A 17,936-nucleotide genomic window follows, 5' to 3' on the forward strand; every position below is an offset into this window, starting at 1 on the left:
GTTAGGGTTGGAAAGGACCTGAAGATCATCTAATTCCAGCCCCCCTACCATGGGCAGGGATACCTCAAACTAAACCATGTCACCCAAGGCTTCGTCCAGCCTGGCCTTGAACACTGTCAGGGATGGAGCATTCACAACCTCCCTGGGCAGCCCATTCCAGTGCCTCACCACCCTTACTGTGAAGAATTTCTTCCTTATATCCAGTCTAAACTTCCCCTGTTTAAGTTTTAACCCGTTACCCCTTGTCCTGTCACAACAGTCCCTAATGAAGAGTCCCTCTCCAGCACTCCTATAGGTACCCTTCAGATACTGGAAGGCTGCTATGAGGTCTCCATGCAGCCTTCTCTTCTCCAGGCTGAACAACCCCAACTTCCTCAGCCTGACTTCATACAGGAGGTGCTCCAGTCCCCTGATCATCCTCATGGCCCTCCTCTGGACTTGTTCCAACAGTTCCATGTCCTTTTTATGTTGAGGACACCAGAACTGCACACAATACTCCAAGTGAGGTCTCACAAGAGCAGAATAGAGGGGCAGGATCACCTCCTTCAACCTGCTGGTCACGCTCCTTTTGATGCAGCCCAGGATACGGTTGGCTTTCTGGGCTGCAAGCACACACTGAAGCCGGCTCATGTTCATTTTCTCATCGACCAGCACGCCCAAGTCCTTCTCCACAGGGCTGCTCTGAATCTCTTCTTTGCCCAACCTGTAGCTGTGCCTGGGATTGCTCTGACCCAGGTGTAGGACCTTGCACTTGTCATGGTTAAACTTCATGAGGTTGGCATCAGCCCACCTCACAAGCGTGTCAAGGTCCCTCTGGATGGCATTCCTTCTCTCCAGAGTACCAACTGAACCACACAGCTTGGTGTCATTGGCAAACTTGCTGGGGGTGCACTCAATCCCACTGTCCATGTCAGCGACAAAGCTGTTGAACAAAACATAATGGAGAAGCTGGTTTCTATTTTATGTCAAATTGACATGTGGAATTTGAAGGGTGCATCAATTAGTTTCTTAAGTAAACATGTTAAATATATCTCTTCTCCAAAGCTAGTGTTCAAGAAAATAGTAAAAATAAAGGATGACAAATAATTGTCTTTAACTGAGACTTCAGAATTCATTTCTACAGTCAAACCAGCTACAAAACGTCCGTTGAACATTGATCCTAGGTGTAGAGATCTTTCAATTATCTTTTCATTTTGGTATTATTCTTTACCTTTTTTTTTTTTTTCTTCTTAATAATTCACAATGAAGCTAATGAAATGCACGAAAATCTCCTTTAGGAATTTTCTTTTAATGTAGTCATAGCAATAAATAAATGTATGATTGGACCTTGGAGCACTATGCACAGACTTCCAGGAGATCCTCCAGATGCTCAGTGGAGTTCTAAGTTGCTGTGGAGTTGTGTCTTTCACTAGGACCTTCCTCTCTGAAGGAGATGCACATACTTCATCCTTGTGTAAGTCATTCACACTGAGGATTCTCAAGCCACATAAACTTCAAATGCCACCTTTGAAACAATGGATTTGTTGTACCATTATTGTTGTAGATGCAGTGGAGATGTCAAACCGTGTGGTAATTTTCAATGGGTGAACTGTGCACATTATTTTCCACAGTGTGATTTTTCTATGAGGGTAGTTGAGAAAGGGGTAGACCCCCAAATAAATACACACTGGTGATCCTAATTGTGCCAAAGACCGTTAGATCAGTGAAGCAATTAATGTTAGCAGTAACTGTTATTTATGTTCCACTAGTTGGGTTTCTTAAGAGGCTTGGCGTTGGCTTTTTAGGTGTCTGCAAAACCACCAGCAAGATGGACTGATGAGGCAAGGGAAAGTTCAATGAAAAACTCTTTTGACATGCAGTATCATGTTGGAGTGAGCAACAGGCCCAGCGATCCCACTGCCTGGGCTGGGAGCCAACTTGGTGCAGCTGGAATAAGACCTGCCTCAGTACTGCAGACTTCCCTGGCAGTCACTGATTTGTGGCACACTCTGGTTACCCTCATCAGGTCAGGCTCCGGCTTGCTGACTAAACTTTCTGGCATGCCCTCAGATCTGCCTTGTTATTACAGTCCCATCTGACAGTCACCGATATGTTTGCTGGCCCTGGCTGCTGTCATGGACCTGCTCTCCTTTTTTGTTCAGGTGCCATGGGACTGTGCCCTTGTCAGAGAGAGCCTGGCCCTGCCCACCCTGCTGTGACTCTTGGCTCCCAGCTCCACTTTTATTTCCAAGGAGCCTGCCCTTGCTGCTCCCTGACATACTGTTTCAAACAGGTGAAAAAATGAACTGTTTTGTTCATCTTCATAGCAGAAGTGGGTAATAAAATGTTTCTATTGAAAGGAGTATCAATAAGATAACCAGCCCTGACATGCCATAAAAACTGTTGTACTTTCTCCATGTTTGGCTCTGCTATTGGTACTGAACGGATTACCTGAGAATAATCATTCACGGACATGAATTGTACTATTATTAAGCATGCAGCACTATAAAATCGAGAGTCTGGAAAAATGCAGGAATACAGAAAGCATTCTCTTCTTTCTGATATTTGGCATGATAAATACATCTATTTTGGAGAGTGTTATACAAATTTATCTTAGAAATTAATAGTAAAATAACTTTCTGAATAAGGGGAAGATATCAATGTGTCCTCAGAATCCTTTGAAATTCCTCATAAATTTTGTAAGTATTTTTAAATAAGCAACCTAATCTTTCAAAATGTACACTATGCTGTGTAGGCTATATTGTGTAGAAAGGTTTTGTTTTCTGAGCTTCTCTTCAGAAAGACTTTTAGCTCATAGGTCATTCGCACTGAACTTTTCATTCTCATTGTTGTGATTTATTTCACTTTCAGAGATTATAAAGCAGGAGAAAAGGCCAAGTTTTTATCACAGTAGGCAGTTCAGTTGCAAATTAACAGTAAGTACAGCTGTAATTATTGAAAAGGATTTTTTAATCAAAAGTACATTGTTATGGTATATATACAAATTGGATTATGAAGTATTTCTTATTTTGAACTATCTTCATTAAATTCTTTTGATATGTTTCCCTATTAGGTGTTTTTTAAATTGTATACAAATATCTGAAGGGTTTTAGGCTTGAAAACATTCAAGTCATATTTAAGGCTTGAAAAAACAATGCTGGATGGTTCATAGGAGACAGGTTGTATATCAGATGCATAAAATTAAAGGTCTATTAAACAGATGAAGAAAATAGGCATAGTTCTTGATATGTACACCTTGGGATCCACAGACATTTTACTGGAACTTCTGGCATCTCTTAATTTGCAATATGCACTTTCCCTCAGTCTTTTCCAACTACCTTTTTCTGCACCTTTTGTTCTTGTAATGAAGCACCTAGTGTAAATGATTATGTATTATGCATCTCTGTATATTAATATAGAAAAAGAGAAATTAAAATCTGGGGTTTTAAACTAAACAACAAATACATATTGCCAATCTAAATTTGCCTGTGAAGTCTGCACATCAAAATAGAAATATCTTGGTACTTACTTGCATATTCAAGTTTTAAAACAAATAACCAAACTGAGAAGCTATTAAACCAACACTGGAAAAGCTAGCAGAAGAATCAGTGGGAAGAACAACATGGTTAAAATTTTTTCAGTTAGAGCTATGATTTGAAATGGATACTACCTTTTAACCTTTTGGTAAAGCTATTATTTGTGTTGCAATCACTCTGAAAACTGAAGTAGTTATTTTAGGTTTTGCTGTCAGAGGGCATGAGATATGGGGTTTTGTCAAGAGAAACAGCAGATGTTTGACTGCTGATGTAAAACTATCTTTTTTTCAAAAAGTATTATCTTAGAACAAGAAATTTACACCAAAAAAAAAAAAAGTTAGAAAACTGTAACATTCTGTGAAAAGAGCTTTACATGGTTAACAGAAGGCACTGTAACTTAAGACACTCTTTTTACATGAATTGCCTGCAAATAATTGAGCATTCATTTTCACTGATAAACTGTCACAGGTATGGCAGCCAATATATATAACTCCTCCCCCAGAGCCTCTCTCCCACTGACTTGCATAACTGAATTAGTTCCTATATACCTCACTTGCTCTGAATGAACTGTGATTCCAGCAAAGTAACAGTAGTTTAGTTTGGAAAGGACACTGTAAGTGGATCACCTTATCTTTTCTAATCTGATCAGTAGGTACTCAGAAAGTAAGTGTTGACTGTTGATGAAGCCTGCTGGCACTGTATAAGATTGTGACAAGAGAATGTGTTTGCAAACAGTGTCTAGAAATGCTTTGTGAAAAAAGATGTGTTCACTATATCTCCATTTTCTGAGTTATCATTTGCAAAAATCAATTCCTTTGTAATAACTTTCATTACTTAAAGGGGGCTTATACAAAAGATGGGGACAAACTTTTTAGCAGGGTCTGTTGCAGCAAGGCAAGGGGTAATGGCTCAACCTTTGCACTCTACCTTCAGGTATTTATACACATTAATAATATCCCCCCTTGGCCTTTTTTCCAGGCTGAGCAGTCCAAGCTCTCTCAGACTTGACTTACCTTATGGGAGAAATGCTCCAGATCATCATCTTCGTGGCCCTTCACTGTATTGTCTCCAGTATCTCTGTAGATTTATTTCTGCTAGATTTCTTTTACAAAAGGTGGCATACATTTGGTTCCCTAACTATGTATGTGTGTTTTAAGAGCATATATTTTAAATATGTCAGGGCTAAGTGGCTTGCAATTCCAGCTTTACACTGTTGTCCTTTTACCAGAAGCTTTTATTCAAATTAATCAAAAATGTATTCTGTATAAAGAGGAGGTGTGCCTGTCTCTTTAGTGTAGTTAAGGCATTGGTGGTCAGCTGCATTGTGATGAAAATTTGTAAATTTTCCCATGTATTTCTTGGTATAAAATTAAAATACATTACTTTATGCCTTATGCCACCTATATACTGAACTATAAGACAATTACTAAGACTGGCAATATGTTATGAAAGTGCTGGTTGTTAGACATGTATAGCGTACTTGTGTTTTTCTCACGCTAGACAGGAAAGCTTCAGGCTTATGTGTTTTCAGTTATCATATCAAATCTTTGAGAATTCTGTTACCATTCCAAATTGTCTCAATGGCTTTATTGTGTGGTAGATTCACAGTGCCTATGGCAGTACAGAAAGTGGGAGCACTTAACATTTTATATTGGGGAACTGAGAGTATTTGGAATTTGAATGCAGTTCTCAGTGAATTTAATCATACTGGTTTTGTTTTTCTAGTATTGGCACATTGGGAATATGGTAGGTATGTTCAGGGATTAGATTGTTGGTATTTACAAAAGACTCTGACAGTGAAAGGCATGTATACATATAGACAGTTCAGGGCATTGGTGCTTGTTACTGTATCTTGCACCTTGTGGGTTCTACAAGCCAAACGATGGCAATGTGACATTCAATGAAAACCTCTGTGCTTTTTCTCAACAAGTTGTTCCTTGCATTAAGTGGAGATAAGAGAGATCTAAACAGGGATTATGACAACTGAAATGAGAACAAAGCAGTTTCTGCCATTCATCTAAACCAGGTTAAGGCTAAGGGGTGAAAGCATTTCAGATAAAAGCACTCTGCTCCTGAACTTGTTTGATAAAATAATCTTGCCTGGTCTGTTTCTCTTCTCATTTTCTTTTTTTTTTGTTTGGTTTTTTTTTGTTTCTTTTTTTCCAGTGGAAATATATTATTTCCTGGATTACACTTTTTAAAACCAGTAATTATTGTTGTAAAGAGTAAATGCAGAAGTAATAATTTTGGATATATCAATTATAATTAATACATATCTTAGTAAATAACAAATGGAATAGTCCACTTTTTGTCATGAACTAATAACATCTTTGTCCTGGGTTCAGCAGTAGCAGTCATTTTTATCCTTCTTAGTAGCTGGTGCAGTGCTGTGGTTTTGACTTTCAGCCTGGGAACAGTGCTGATAACACCGATGTTTTAGTTGCTTCTCAGTAATGTTTACTCTGACCAAGGACTTTCTGAGTCTCATGCTCTGCCAGGGAGGAGGGGAAGCCAGAAGGAAGCAGAGACAGGACCCCTGACCCAAAGTAGCCAAAGAGGTATTCCATACCATAGGACGTCATGCCCACTATATAAACTGGGGGCAGTTACCTGGAGGGGTTAGATCACTGCTCGGTTGGGCTGGGTATCGGGCGGCGGGTGGTATTGTATTCTCTTCCCTTGTTATTTCTTTTATCATTATTATTGTTGGTGGTAGCAGTAGTGATTTGTGTTATACCTTAGTTATTGGACTGTTCTAAACCCATGGGATTTACATTCTTTCAATTCTCCTCTGCATCCCTCTGGGAGCTGGGGGGAGGAAGCGGGGGAGTGAGAGAGAGACTGCGTGGCTGACTGAGTTTAAACCACAACAATCTTTTTAAAAAGAGACATGTCTTTTGCAGCCTAGGCCAAACCAAGTGAGTTATGAAAAATACTAAGTGTGTATAAAGTATACATTTAATTTTTTTTTTCACAAATGAAAGTTTTAATTTGCCTTTGGAAAACAGATATTTCTTTGAAGTTTATCAGCAGAAAAAGAATTTATTTAGGAACTTTAGGGTAATTGTTTATTGAGTCATGTAGTAGAGTTTGAATCTGAAATCTACCATGGATGAAGGCAAAATACATCATGTGGTAGTGTCTGCCCTATAAGTCAAAAAGTTCAATTAATCACACTTAGATGTAGCTAACCGAACAGTTAATTTCAGTTTTCAAAAAGCTGTTTAAACATGGAGATTTTATTACGTTCTCTTCTAATGCTCAAATATACTATCCCCAATATATTTGCAAAATAAAATTATACAGAAAGATGATGTTTTATCTGAACAGTTTTATCTTTCAATGGTAATTGGTGATCTTATGTGCATAAAATACAAATTATAGACATACAGTTATAACTGGTTTAGACATAATCTGCTTTTTAGTGTCAGAAGTTCAGCAGCCAGAATGTGAGAGTTAAGATGATAATCTCAGAGAATTTTAAGTATATTCTCTAGCTGGAAATATTTTGATTTTTGTGCCTTGGAGAAAGAAATAAGTTGAATGAACTTTCTATTTAAATGCAAGACTAAGTTCTGACTGGCTGAAGTGCCTAAGCCAAGATAACAGGCTTATGAGAAAAGAAAGTAACAGTGACTGTTTTGGCAGCACAGTGGACAGCTTGAGCATTGTCTGAAGAGAGACAGCACATCTACTGTCATGAGCATTATAAGAAAAGCACACTCTGCAGGCACTAGTTAATTTCTTTCATTACAAAATAATGTATTTGTAGTCATATTCAGCCTGTGCATTCCTTAGCATCTCTATTTATGACAGAAAGAACTACTTAGTGTTTATTTTAGTGGCTTCTTTTATGTCAGTGAAGTTATTCTAATTAAACCTAAGTTTGTTCTATTGAAAATTTACAGCGGTCCAGCTCTCTCTGCATAGGTGTTTTTAAGCATCCAGATTTCTGTGCATTTTGCAAGACTAACTTATATGGCAGTGGGTAGCAGTAGGTGGTGTCTTATTTTCTATGCAAGACTAATGATCATGAACTCTTGGAGCCCCTTTTCAGGGAAGTTAAATGTGATTTTATCCATCTTTGTTATCACGGGTAGGCACCATTTAGGTTCAGCTGTTCAATTTCAATTTAAAAAAGGAGGTTGATTTTTTTTTTTAAACTGCTTTTATGTTCACTGTAAGTTGCAGAATTTCTTGATGTCAGAAAATGCCATGTAATTTAACTGATGCCTGTTTCCTAGGCAATATTAACCCACTTCAGTGAAACTGAGAATCTCACATGAAATTGCCATTTTCCCAAACTAAGCCAAGGCTAAAGTGATGTGTTTATACTATTGTATTAATAGGATTAGATTAGAATTAATTTTAAGACAATTATAAGGACTTGTTTGTAGTTTATATTTTACATTAAAAACAAACAACAAAATAGTCATTAACTGGAAGTTACAGGCACTGAGTTATTCCAGTTAAATATGTGAGGCACAAAAATGGAAAAATTGAAATCACAACCAGTGGCAAGTTTCTTTGAGTCAGGCATCTTTCTAAAAGGTATTTAGGCTGAGAAGGAAAGACTCTGACCATCACTTCTCCTCTTTTACCGCCTTTCCTCATTTTTACATCTCATCAGTATTACAGTGTTCTCTGAGTTGATATGATTCTGCACTCTGCTGAATTGCAGACATGGCCGTATAAAATATTTTACTGCAAGTGGAATGAAAGGAACACCTGCTCTGTTATCACCTCTCTTAGTTTTTTTTTCCTAGGAACTCGTGTGCCTGAAGCTGTTTGAGCAGAGGCTCACTAGGTGTCAGCAAAGTAGTCCAGTAAAAGAGCTTTTCCCAGAGAATTATAAAGGAAGTGACAGTTAAAACTTCATGCATGTAGAAGAAATTATAAAGCATATTAGGTTGTTTAGTTCAAGTTAACCTAAGAAAACCAGTGTTATTGTGCTTTCCATGCCATTAGCTGTGTTTTATTTCATGGTCTTACTGCTTTCCGTACATTGAAAGTATCATCTTTGTGTCTAGGGAACAGTGACTATGATGTGCTGCATTTCAGACAGTTAATGAGAAATACTCTAATGAGTTAGAAAAGTGATCTCTCTGTAAGCTTTACAAAATACCCTATCTGCTCAGACATGAGGTGTGCAGTCTGTAATGAATAGCTCTTTTCCATTTTCTGTGGGTTATTAGGTTCCGTGGTTTCATCTAAAGATGCACAGAAATTATGTCCCTGTTTTTTGGGGTTTTGGATTTCACTATTTGATAAAACTTTCTGTGTTTTCTCTGGTTTTCAGCTAGCTTCTGCCACAGAATATAGCATCTGTCTTAGCACTCAGGGCAATTGTGCTTGCCAGCTATTCAGGAGTCATCTTCCACTGGCATGCTACACCCTGGCTAACACTGGGCTTAACAGTGGGTTTTTATTTTATTCTTTGACAAATATTATCTGGTAGATCAGCCTTCCTCAGACTTTGCCTTTATTTCCCAATGCCTTTTAACATTTAGGCCTCCTCTTGGGGAGAGCGGGGAGGAGAAATGGGTATGTGTGTGGGTGTTGCAAAGGTTTTCCTTGCCACACAAAAAGTTCAGAAGCAAACAGTTCAGAAAAGCTCTTTTATAGTCATCATTAATTAGCTTTACCTGGAGCTACTGTAGCATTGGCTATAGCTTTCACCTGAAGAGCAAGCAGCTCCTACTACCTGATACGTAATACAACGTAACTGATACAACCCACATATAGGGTGCATAGTTGCATATATTTCAGTATATACACATTCATATGTATATGAGTATATGAAAAGTATTGACTTTTTAAGATTTTAAAATACTTGGTATATGACACTTTCAAGTGACTTTTTTGTGTGTTTTTTTTTTTTTATTTGGTCTGTGGGTGTTTTTTTCCTAACAGATGTTTTGGTATCCATGTAGAATCAATTGCTAAGTGGCTTAGGGAATTTGGTTTGGAAAGTGGAGATTATTTCTGCATTTATTTATGGAACTGATTCAGCCACTGTCTAAGCAGGAAAGCATATATATTGGCTTATTGAGGAGGCTGAAAGGTTCATCCTCTGTGTCTGGTAGAATTTTTGGAGTTAGATACGTGTTACTGTAAGGCAAGAAGTAATGCCCTCTGAGGCTCAAGAAAGAGTCCTAATAAAGGTTAGCTGGACAAATCTAAGTGTATGCAGTTTAATGTTAAGCTACTGCAAATGTTCATGAGGATGCATCCTCTAAAGAAGTAAAGCACTGGATTTCATTATCATTCATTATCTTCATTATCATCATAGATAATTCATGATATTTAGATTTTAACTTATGTTTGAAGAGACAGTTTTGAAGAGAGTGTTCTACAAGGCTACTGCAATGTTTAACTTCTGCTGCATTAGAGGGAACAGACCTATTTAAAAGCTATGTATCATATAAAATTTGTTGTAAGTGTCCTAGTGTACATAGGACAGAGAATAAATATTGTCTTTTGCCTTTCCCATGTCTGGAACATTCGTCCAGAAACTGAAGAACCCCAAGATACTATAATTGCTTTGATCGTAATTCAGTGAAGAAATACATGGGTTTTCTGTTTTCATAAGTTTATCATAACTTAACTTTTTCTTTTTAACATGGAAAAAAGTAGGATATTCTTTTAATTCTTTTATTTTGACAAAAATATCATCTATGCTAAAAAAAAAACAGTATGCAAAATGAGTGATGTAATTATTGAGAATGTAAAAATGATGTGAGCCTCAGTGTCAATAATACAGGAGAGAGAATCTTCTAGATCTTAATTTGCAACTGGGAAAGTGGATAAGTGTATTTCATAAGAACTGTAGGATTTCTTATAAATTTGTGCCTCTAGGTGTGCACAACAATATGGTAATAAAAAAATTCCAAACAAACCCTTCTCATTTTACAAAAATATCTTTTAAGTATCCTGAAAGCATTGTTATCTGACTGCATACTTGCTTGCTTGCTCATAAACGTGCTTATCAAGGGGTATGTTTTCATGCTACGTTAGCTTTTGATAAAAATTAATTATCTTCTCAGGTTTGGCATAGTGTATGGACACTTCCTGCTTTAGGCTTAACAAATAAGTAGCTGTATGTAGCATATTGCATTCTGTGTAGATCAAGTGTACCTATTTTCAGGCCCCTTCTGTCCTGGGTTCATCAATAGCAGTCATTTTTCTCCTTCTTAGTAGCTGGTGCAGTGCTGTGTTTTTGACTTTCAGCCTGGGAACAGCGCTGATAACACCGATGTTTTAGTTGCTGGTCTATAACGTTTACCCTGACCAAGGACTTTGAGTCTCATGCTCTGCCAGGGAGGAGGGGAAGCCGGGCGGAAGCAGAGACAGGACACCTGACCCAAACTAACCAAAGAGGTGTTCCATACCACAGCATGTCATGCCCAGTATATAAACTGGAGGCAGTTACCTAGAAGGGCTTGGGTCGGGCTGGGTATCGGTTGGCAGGTGGTGAGCAGTTGTATTTTCTTCCCTTGTTATTTCCCTTATCATTATTATTATTGGTGGTAGCAGCAGTGATTTGTGTTATACCTTAGTTACTGGACTGTTCTTATCACAACCCATGGGAGTTACATTCTTTGGATTCTCCTCCCCATCCCTCCAGGAGAGGGAGGCGGGAGGGGGGAGTGAGCGAGCGGCTGCATTGTTCTGAGTTACCAGCTGGGCTTTAAACCACGACACCTTCAAATTAATCTCCATGAGATTTAAAGGGGATGTGACTAATGACAAAAATCGTTAAGTATCCTTCGCAGACCTCTCAATTGCTGGGTAGTACACTGTTTCCTCTGTCCTAAGGTAGTGTTTTGCTGTATGAGTTAGGCTTCAAATCATGTTAGCACTGTTTATTATGCCACAAAGTAATTTTGTATTTTTTATTTTTTTAAATCTGGCTTTGATGCAAGTGCCCTGAATAATAGCAGTGACTTTATCTTTCCATAGTTAACTTTGGAACACCATGGAAAATAATGTCTAATACTGTAAAAAATATTCTAGGGATTATTATAGAAGCCTGAAATTGATTTTGCTGACAAATAGAGAACAGGAACAACAGATGGCAGGTGCAGCATGATTGCTGCATGATGTCCATTGAGCTTTTGATGCATAGAAACACTGTGCTGTCAGAGGTAATATCATTAATTATACAGAAGATGCAGGAGTACCCAAGCAAGAGTATAATTGTCACTGAAACCAGGCATACTGCACTAGCAAGGTTTCTCAGGGATTCGTGAATTTGGTTCGTTGCTGTATGCATTCATGAAGCAGTCAGTGTTTAGTTTCAGGAACTTGATGAACAGAGTGACATCCCATACAAAATGTATTTTTTTTGAGGTGAGAAGCCTTCCACCCCCTTTCAGGGTTTTTATGCTGCTAAAGGCACCTGAGCTTAGTCCTGTGTGTGTAACTTTGTAGAAGGTAAGCTTTGGAAGAAGGGAAGAGCTGGGTGCAGATAAACTGGTAGCAATAATGAGTTGTAAAGCTTTGACTTGCTTTTAATATCTTGATTTATTTTTTTTCAGCACTACTTTTGCATGCAAAATATGTCTTAAATGCTGCATGTTCTGACTTAGAATCATAGAATAACTAGGGTTTGAAAGGACCTTAAGATCGTCTAGTTGCTTTAGCTGAAACAGTCATAATGGAAAATGACAATAGTAGAATAAAACCTTAGGGTTTGTGTTCCAAGTGTACCTCTGCTCATAAAAACATATATTGAGGTGAATTAAGAGCATGGCTCATGCCTCTGCTGCTATTTCTTTGAATTGCGTGTAAAATAGTTTTCTATAGCTAGACGATTAGGGAAGAACAGTGTCAACATCATGGATTGCTTCCTGGGCATAATATTAACTTATATTTTTATAGAGAATTCCTCTCCTTTAAAAAAAAGAAAAAAAAAGAAAAAATCCCAAATCACACAACCTTTGAATGCAGTGGAACTTTCTAGAGAAAAGAAAAAAAATAAAAAATCCCGCCAAAACCCTGCTTGCATTGAAGATGCTGACCTGAAAGGGTTCCTTGAAGTTGCTGGTTTCTAAAACCTCTGAATATGTTGTTGTTTTGTATACACTAAGATTAGTATGAAATCTTATTTTTAAAGCAAAGTTTCAGAATTCCGTATTTCTCTCAATCCCTTTTTTATTGACAATATGATACAGGAGTGTGAAAGGAAATATAGTAACAGATTAAATAAACATACATAGAGGATTCTAAATTATTTTATGGCTTCTATATAAAAAATAAAAAAAAAGGCAAACCCCTTGATCTCACCATTTCTTGAATGGGTGCTTGAAAGGCACACATTTAAGCGTTTTTAAAAAAATGAAAGTTCTTAATCATGATATATTTGGAAATGGATAATATTTATAGTGAGGCTGAATTCAAGCATTCATCTTGTGTTTTCTAATGATATATAAAAATAAGTCCAACTTCTGCCTTGGATGGTCATAGAATCACAGAATGGTTGGGGTTGGAGGTAACCTCTAAAGACCATCTAGTTCAACCCCACTGCAATAAGCAGGGACATCTTGAACTAGATCACATTGCTCAGAGCCACATCTAGCCCGGCCTTGAATATTTCCAGGGATGGGGCATTTGCCACCTCAGTGTGCAACCTGTTCCACTATTTCACCACCCTCATTGTAAAAAATGTCTTCCTTATATCTAGTCTGAATTTACTGTTTTAGTTTAAAACCATTGCCTCTCGTTCTGTCACAACAGGGCCTACTAAAATGTCTGTCCTGATCTTTCTTATAAGCCCCTATAAGTATTGAAAAGCCTCAATAAGGTCTTCCCTGAGCTTTCACTTCTCCAGGCTGAACAACCCTAACTCTTTCAACCTTTCCTTATAGGAGAGGTGCTCCATCCCTCTAATCATCTTTGTGGCCCTTCTCTGGACCCTCTCCAATAGGTCCATGTCTTGTGTTGAGGACTCCAGAGTTTAGTCTACTCCTGGTGGGGTCACCCTGGTGGATCAGGGGGATATGTGTTTGAGTCAATAAAAAAAACCATATGATTTTCAAACCAGTGCAGTACAGCTGAGTCTCAACTTATATTTGAGGGGCGTATTATGCTACTGTGCTGATTGATAGGAAATTTTTAAGACACTGGCAATTTGACTTGCAAACATATTTCCATTCAGTTTATAAGAGGCCACTTATAAGAGGCACATAGCAAAATTTATTTGATATTTTATGCAGATTATTAGTTTCGCAGTTGCTGGTATCTTGGCTACATTTTTACATTTGAGGATGAAACTGGTTTACATGTGCAGTGCATTGAGTTGTCAGGGCTGTCATTAGCATTTATGCACCATTTAGTCTTCAGCTTTCCCCTGACTTCTCCAATATGCTTACTGAAGACACTTTATCTGCAGTGATTTCTTGTGACTCCTTCCTTGTGTGCTGCTTCCTTGTAGGGTACTCTGGCCATGTGTGGGACAACACATGTACCAGCTGAGAAAGGAGCAGCTGAGAATGTTCAGAAAGAAAAGAATAAAAGACTGGGGAATAAAGCCAAGATTGACATATGGAAAAGGTAGAGAACAGTATAAGAAAGAGCCAAGGTACAGTTAAAAGCAGATGGGAGTAGGGGAAGAAAGAAAGGTTATGAACTGACTGGAGAATGTAGAGGTTTAAGACAAGAACAGGGAAGAAGATAACAGAGGCTGACCAGGTGGATAAAAGAGGTTACAAAAGTGGCGTAAGAGCCTAGAAACAAGAGCAGCCATTTGCATCAGTAGGATTCTATTGCAAAGTGTGGGTCTGAACCAATGATTCCTGTATCTTGGTACTAATTTATTGGAAGAAGAGTGGAAGTGGGACTTAGTACACTTATAACTAAGTATACACATCCAAATGTTGTAATACTACAGAATTCCCTAAAGTTAATTTCTAGGTAGTTAGTCATACCAAAGTGTTTGCTGCTGTTTTGCAGTCTCAGTTGGGAGCCAGTAATGAGTTCTATGCCACTTTGTTTCTTCCAGACAACCTATCCGTGGCAAGTCTCCCAGTTTATTATCATCTGGCTTCACGTTTTTAAGGTTCTATTGTTTGGGTTGTGTTTGGTTGTTTTTTTAGTTTTCTTTTTTTGTAATGTTTTAAACATTTTTGTACAAACAATGTATTTATTACTTCTGACAAAACCTTTGTGGATTTTTTTTGTCTTTATGTTTGGGTTTTGTTTTGTTTTTTCCCCTAGAACATCTTTTGCTGAAATGGTAGGACTCAAAGCACTGAAATGACCAAGTGTGAGCATTTAAAATGTTTCTGTTTATTTTCCTTTTGTTCCTTTCGTTTCTATGGAGTAGTCACTGTTGCTATGTATTTTTTCTTTTTGTAGTTACCAGAACATGACTAGCTAGGTCAACATGCTCATGGTGTTAGTGGGGAATAACATAATTGCTGCTTGATTAGAGAATGTATCTTAGAAACAGCTTTCTGAGTTAGAAAAATCCCTGTAGTGTTTAAATTTCTCTAGCAACGGCATAATCAAGAGTAATTAACTAAACAAGGCACAATTAATTGTGATGAGGTAACAACATCTATACTGGAAAAAAGGAGGGGGAGAAGTAAATCTGACATCCCTCAATATTGTGTCCTGAGCTTTGCTACTGCTTGGTGTGCACTTATGCATATCAATCTAAAATCTCTAGAGAAATGAAGCAGTGATCCTTTAATTATTTTAATCAATATTATATAGTCAGACAGGTTAAGTAGTTACCTGCCATGGCTGAATAATCTTGACTAAAAGAACTCTCTTAGCTTGTGCTCTCGGGGGTGCACTCAGGTGGATGTACTTTCACCTAAAGGGCATGCAAACACCTGACAGGAAGCTTTTGGGAAGTGTTTTGAGTCATGAAACTTTCAACAGTTAATGGCTTGATTTTCAAGAGAAAATGAAGAATGTGTCACAACCAAAACCTGGCATGTTAAATCCTTTTCTCCCTCTTTGTGTTGTATTCAGTCACTGACTTTTGGCCATGCAAGTTGCCTATCATTCCAAGAAAAGCTGAATGTAACTTACAAACTAGCAGAAAGAAATGTTGTGCTTCTTATTTTTTATACAAGTTTTCTTTACAGGCTGCAGAATTTCTAAATCAGTCAATTCCACAGTGTTGCAGTTTAGAACGTTCTTGAGCCTGAAACTGAATTTTGTCATCTTGAATATCATGCTGACAGAGAAAATGCCTTATGAAAATTCCTAGCGGAGCCAAGACAGAACGTAGTATAGAGGAGAAGCAACACAAAAGTGAAAGGAGCTGATTTGCACCATGCTCATTTCTGATTCCTGCACAGGGACAGTTTCAGCCCAGTGAAACTTCAGGGGTGCCAAGAATTTCCCGTCAGCAGAAAGAAGTCATACTTGTGGTGTTCATTTTAGGGGTGGCTTCTGAAAATACAGATTTGCTTCTGAATTACTAGAAACCACCATTTCTGAAGAGAGGATGTAAAACAAAATGTAGCACCTCGAGAGGGGAGTAGAGATTGAAGGGTAAGCATGTCATGGAAAAGGGTGCTTATAGCCCAGATTGTTTTAGTTTTAGAGCAGGATGAAAACTCAACTCTTACTACAAAGTTTTACAATAGAAATAGCTGTGTAAGATCAACTAGGAATAACAGAGTTCTGGAGTACTGGCAAAGGAGTTGAAACAAATGCCCACTGGAAGCCTTGCCAGTATGCCATCTTGCGCCAAATGTGTAATTAACGCCTAGTGATACAGGGACCACATTGCACTGAGATTATGGGCATCTGAGGATTGTTATTGAACTATGAATACTCCATATCCACTGCTTATTGTTGGGCTTAGAAGTTCATTAAAAAGCTACAATGTGACCTTTAGATTTTTCAGCAGCATGATGCGCTACATAACTCGAATATTTTGACAGTTTTTCTCAAATGAGGTCTAAGCTTGGAAGAGGCTTTAATATGGACAAGCCTGTTGTCACAATGCATGTGAACAAATATGTTGCCAGAAGCAGGTTTAAAAATGTGCTGTAGTTTTATGGACCCAGCAAATACACATAGGTCCTAGCTCCTGTAAACCAAAAGATGACAGATATTTGTTTAGAAAGTTAGAAAATCTATGAACATGCATCTTAACTGTAATCCTGATTGAAGAGACACCCTCACCATGCATTATAACCAGAATAATTGGACACACTGTGAAAAGGAGTGTACATACACTAACTAGGAAGACACCTTAGCATTAATCAGAAACACTAAAACCACTGTCAAGACATGATCATACTTTGCTTAAAATGTGCTTTAGAAAATACTTGAAAAGAATAGAAATTCATAAACCATTAAATGAATCCTGAGCTTACAATGCAGAAGCTAAAGTAAGGTCAGCAAAAAATCTTTCACTGTTACATAAATGGTTCCTTTTGGAAATAGCAGTGTCCTGGTGAGAGTGATACTTTGTGTTTATGCCCTTTTATTCAGAGTGATGATAATGAAAATGGAAGCTCACCATTCTCAATGACAAAAATGTATTTTGCTTCACATAGAAATGTCTCTACTTGTGGTTGAGATAGATAATTTGGAGCAACAGCTTTCAAACATCTGGTTCATAACTTCATCCACTGTCCACATGGATAGCATCCAAAGCTGCTATCTTTGACAGAGTTTTCTTCAGTGCTCTTTTTTTTTGGTCAGCAATATCTCCATTATTGAGGTAGTGCAGGACAGATTTTTTTTATTTATTTTTGTTTTTCTTCACAACATCACTGGGCATCACAATGTGTGACTTCACTTGCTACGTGTTAGTTTACTTGTTGTGTCCTTGCCTGCTGATGAAATTCTATTCCTGCTTCTCCTCTATGAACTATGGATATTTTGTGTTCACCTAATAGGGACACATTTCTAACATCATCTGAATACTGCTGGAAAGTCTTGTTTTCATTAAAATTTCTCTTTTGAAAGGAAAATAGAAGGACAAATTAGGAAAACAAACTTGTATGGAGAGATCATTAGAAGAGGTTTTTAATGGCAAGAAAATAGTGTCAAATTCCAGTTTCACAAACATTTAGAATCATAGAATAGTTAGGGTTGGAAAAGACCTTAAGATCATCAAGTTCCAACCCCCCTGACATGGGCAGGGACACCTCAAACTAAACCATGTCACCCAAGGCTTCGTCCAACCTGGTCTTGAACACTGCCAGGGATGGAGCATTCACAACCTCCCTGGGCAACCCATTCCAGTGCCTCACCACCCTTACAGGAAAGAATTTCTTCCTTATATCCAATCTAAACTTCCCCTGTTTAAGTTTGAACCCCTTACCCCTTGTCCTGTCACTACAGTCCCTAATGAAGAATCCCTCCCTAGCATTCTTGTAGGCCCCCTTCAGATACTGGAAGACTGCTATGAGGTCTCCATGCAGCCTTCTCTTCTCCAGGCTGAAC

This window comes from Pezoporus occidentalis, unplaced genomic scaffold (genome assembly GCF_034315485.1).
Source record: "Pezoporus occidentalis ecotype Australia unplaced genomic scaffold, CSIRO_AGI_Poc_V1 ctg15, whole genome shotgun sequence".
NCBI classification, from domain to species: Eukaryota; Metazoa; Chordata; class Aves; order Psittaciformes; family Psittacidae; genus Pezoporus; species Pezoporus occidentalis.